The 4,933-nt window shown below is 44.9% G+C and overlaps 1 long non-coding RNA gene across 1 annotated transcript; it reads right to left on the minus strand.

Moving 5' to 3' along the window:
* Nucleotides 1-2,248: 2,248 nt before the first annotated feature.
* On the minus strand, nucleotides 2,249-4,335 carry LOC101783822. Its single transcript, XR_215433.2, has 2 exons — nucleotides 3,624-4,335; nucleotides 2,249-3,279 (listed from the first exon to the last, which is right to left on the minus strand). It is a non-coding gene; the product is annotated as an uncharacterized LOC101783822 (long non-coding RNA).
* Nucleotides 4,336-4,933: the final 598 nt, after the last annotated feature.

Here is a 4,933-nt window from a genome sequence, read left to right on the forward strand (position 1 = left end):
ACAGGTTTGCTACCAAGTAGGAGTCTACAAAACTAAGCTAGGTTTGCTATTAGGTAGGGGCATGGAGATCATAAACTAAGAATCCAATAGTTCAAATTAGATAGGTTCTTGGCAAATTTGGAGGTTCGGGACTGAGATGCATTAAGGTCACATTTCAATCGTACATGGCACTGAAAATGAAAAGCGACCAGGGCTCTGGTACCCTGCTGGATGGATGGGACCAACGTGGCTTAGGCACAGGCCATCTATTAATGAACAATGTATTAATAGTCAATCAATAAATTATTTTATGAAACAAAGAAAGCAAATGGTATCGAAGAACTTCAAAGAATACCTGTCTGGCTTCTTGTAGCTAGCCTCATCAACATCAGACCTACGAAGAGCACAAAAACTAAGTGAGCTGAAGATCACGAGTAGAAGCATGGGGCCACTTGACTGGCTTATGCATTGTATTTGGCTCTTAGCTTATTTAGGTACCGGAACTTTAGCTAAAAGTCAGCCAACCATCCCCTTAAGAATAGGATAATATGCCGAAACAAGACATGTATTGCTGATATGTTTAAAAGAAAATGTAAAAATAAGAGTTTCAACAAAAAGTAATACAAACCAAGATAGAATCACCAAGTGCTTTTAATGATGGTTCTAGGTAAAAGATTTTTTTAACAAAAATATCGCCATCGCTACATAAAAAAGAAAGTGAACATTTTTTAAATATGATATTATAAAAGCACTAGTTATTTTTGTCATTTGGCTAACCTCCGTGACCCGAAGTTAGCGGCGGGGGACAAGGCCGATGGACGGTGGCTGGCGGCGCAAGCACCCGAGATCTGGCGCCGAGGGAAGAGAAGCAGGTGAGGCTGTGCTGAGTCGAGGGATCGGAGGGAATTGCGGGGTAGAGTGCCGCCGGATCCGATTATTCGCCGCCGCCAGCAAGGAAAAGGGCAAAACCCTAGGCTAGACTAGGCGATGGGAAGATAGGGGTCCAAGAGGCGGTGCGGGTGCGTAACGCAACTTTTTCATGTCTTCTTCTATAATTAATATAATGTAATATAGCTGGCGTGTTGCGTGGTGGCTCGGGATTGGTGAAATCTGATAGGAGAAGTTCATTTTTTTTAATTTGTGTTAGTTAAATTAAATAAACTTGTTCGCATTGCGTGGCAACTCGGGATTGGTGAAATCTGACAGGAGAAGCTTGATTTTTTTTAATTTGTGTTAGTTAAATTAAATAAGAGCCTTGTTATGGTGGTTGTATGGTACCATCGTCATGAATCCAATGGCTGAGAAATAAGAGGGTATCTAGATAAAGGTACTAAATTGGTGGGGTCGGTACCAAATAAAGTGGGACCAGTACCAATTTTAATTATTTTTAAAATTCATAAATTTAATTTTTTAATAGCATTTGCAGATCAACGGCCACAAAAATTCAGAAAAAATGGGTACCGGATGGTACCTCCTGGTACCGTACAACCACAATAAAAATCCTCATTAAATAAACTTGTCGCATGCCACTTTGGTAAACTTTTTTTTTCTTTTGAAAGGAAAGACTTTCATTAAACAACGACCAAACCTGGCATGTTTACCAGTTACAAACTCGTATATATGCCGAATTTCGGTTACGGCGCAGTCTGGGCGCGAAGCAGATCCTCTACCTTATTGCCACGTCAGTTAGCATATAAAATATACATGAAATAATCAATATTGTAGTGTTTTTTTTACAGAACACTAACTGGTGCTGACAAGTAGATAGCAAATCATTTATTTTGAAATACTGAACCCTACCATAACTATTAGATAAGGTCAATCCTGCATCTACTTCCCTGCCGTTCAGATTATTAGGGTATGTTCAACAGTTTAGACAGCTGATGTCTATAATAGGCTGTCTGCAAGGTATTTAATACATGCGATTAAGCATGAATATGATCTTTGTATTTTATTTTGTTGCTGGTTGAGACACATGACAATACTTGTTCACAAAAGTATCCAGTTGAAAGAATTGACTGAATCTTGCGTACACAGGTGGTAATTGGTTGCTTGGCTTAGTCCAAGCTTGACAATGAGTTAGCCATGGCAAGTACTATACCTCCTTGTTTGGTTGTTGTGCTAAGCTTAGCCTGGCTTACGAAGATCGTGCTGGTTGATTGGCTTGCATTGGGTATAGCCACCTCCTGTGCTATGTAGCGAGTTTACCATGCACCCGTGTCTTGTGCATGCATATGCTCTAAAGACTGAACCTTGACACAGGCAAACCACAAGGAAATTACGCTATCTCTGTTCACACACGCGAAGGAAAGAAAAATAAAAAAGAACAGAGACGGAAGGTTGCAGATCGAGAATTACAAAATTGAACCCACATAACTTTAAAATTGACTGATGAGCATCAAAATCCAATTCTCACATGGTGAATCGAATCTAGGCACAACCAAAATTGGATTCATCATTGCTTCTCTGCGTGCTGCTTCGAGGAGCAGCAGCTTCAGTGACCTGGCCGCCGAGTTGGATTTGACGGGGTCATCACTGGGCTAGTGTTCCCTCCACCGAGATGAAGAACACGGCGCAGAGCACAGTGACTCAGTGAGCACCACCGCGGGGAGCTGTCCGGCCACGAGACCGACGAGGATGATTGGCACCAAAGCGACCCACGGCAATGCGCTCTCTCACCGATGGTGGGACCTTGCTCCCCGTGTCGGAGTCAGAGCAGCTCAACCTAGGCGTCTTGGCCGGCGACTCTGCTCCCGAATTGGCGAGACTAGGCCGAGGCCGCACAAATCCAGCTCCTGTTTATTCGTCTCCGGCAGCGGCCGCCGACGTCAATCTTGAACAGCGCCACTGACGCGAGAGTCGCCGCGACCACATGCCGCTTGCTCTAAATCATCAGCATCGCCGGCGCTAGGACCCCGCCCACCGCGAGAAACTCCGGCCGGATGCTGAAGGCGGCGCCTTTGGGACGAGTCAGAGCCGGCACCGTCGTGTCCTGCCGAGCCACCGAAAGCGGCAGCCTTTGCTGGGGTGCCAGCCCCGCTGCTGGCGCAGAAGGTCGCCGGCGGAGGCATGGTGGTGGACTGGTGAGGAGATGCGGCAGGTGAGGTGAGCGGAACTGAGACCTTTTGCGCCAGCGATGCTTGTGCAGCCTGCATAAGCTGGAAACGGAGGGGATTTGTGTTCCTGCATAGCTCCTTATCCATCCTAACAATCACGACCTAACATTCAGTAGGCAGAATTGGGGGCTTTTGAGCCTTACTAGACAGAATGAAATAGCAGTAGGCTGTGCAGCAGCTGTGCCTGCAAAAATTAATGCCAATATTAGCATCTCTTGAACTGATCAAGCTTATTAGAATATCAGGAACATGCTAGCAGAGAACTTAAACTGTAAAACAACTGATATTAGTAGAATAATTCAACCTTCTGTTCAACTTGCTTAATATCTCATCATATTCTGAATCATAAAAATCAATCATGAAATTAAAACACAAATCTACGTTTCAGATATGCAAGCACCAGGATGTAAAAAAAATATCAGAAATTGGAAGAGAGAAGATCTGCACCATCTTCACTCTGTATTTTGAAGTAAACAAAGAAGCAAGGAGCGCAAGGCATTCAGAGAAGCAAGCACGGACGCCACCTACTTTGCAATATGCGAAGTGGAGCTGATCAGCTGAATGCCGACGGGTCGAGACACTGCAAGAAACAAACTACTCAGCGTGAAATCTAGCAAGCTGTGCATCCAGAGAAGGGCGAGGCGGCGGTGGAAGAATCAGCGCAGCCGAAGGCTTCGGCGCTGGGAAGGCGACTGGACGCCGGAAAGAGTCGCCGCGCCCTTCACCTCCCGCGCAGTCCGCTACTCCGTTCTGCTCCCGCACTGCCGCCGCGTTTAGCAGCTTCCGCGGCCGCACCGCAGCCGCCTTGCTCATCTCATGCCGCAGGGGATGCATCGTGTGGTTGGGGGAAGAAGGGATGGGGGCGAGAGATTGGAGGGTACCGGGGCAAGACGGACGGGGAGGAACCGAGGAAGAAATTTTGGCGTGGAAGATTGGCGTGCGAGCATGCTCTTTGCCGCCATCAACGATTCCGCCTTCCGCACCAGATCGAGGAAGGCCGTCGTCGGTTGGGAACGAGGGCTACAACGCGGCGAGGACTGGCGATACGATCTGGGACAACGAGCCTTTGCCGGCGTCGCGCGAGACGACGACACCATCCGCTCTCATCATTGTTGATGGTCCACGTAGGACGGATTGGCTGACCTGGTGGTATATAGATATCTTCTAAATACCGTTGTATATGCCCTTCTATGTTATAGTTGGTACTCAAATTTAATATTTCATATTGCAGATAACTAGGTTTTATTTTGGCGACAGAGGGTCTAACCCTTCTTGCAGGCCTGAAAAATTCTACAACAAATGAACAAATGATCTATCACCAAAAGACAAAACGACAGACATGGCAAGAATAAATTTGCCACATGCACGTTAATTTTATTCATGGAAAAAATATCATGTCATCAACTATATACTTACCATAGCATTCTATATTTTCATGCAGGACTCTGGATGTGCAGATGATCGAAGGATGAACGAACTACAAGATTTGCCCACAAGAGAAGTTTACTATTTCAGATTTCATGTATATTTTATTTTGGTCTGTGAACATTGTGTTGTTGTATTGTGTCATTTTCTTCTCTGTATAGAATCTTTTTATTTAATGAACATATTTACTATGTTGAACTCTTGTTGCAGGTGTCATGCTTGATGCATATAACATTTATCGCCTTACCAACAGTAATCAGCAAAAGCCAATTGAAAATACCGTACCCATATACAATTCCAAAAAAGCACATTCTGTATTATACAACACATATATGCGTTGTTGAAATACTTTGGTAGGTTGCAAAATCCACTTACCAACGCATTTATATGCATTTTATAGGCCATTACAACGC

Source organism: Setaria italica, chromosome VI (assembly GCF_000263155.2).
Source record: "Setaria italica strain Yugu1 chromosome VI, Setaria_italica_v2.0, whole genome shotgun sequence".
In the NCBI taxonomy this organism is placed as follows: Eukaryota; Viridiplantae; Streptophyta; class Magnoliopsida; order Poales; family Poaceae; genus Setaria; species Setaria italica.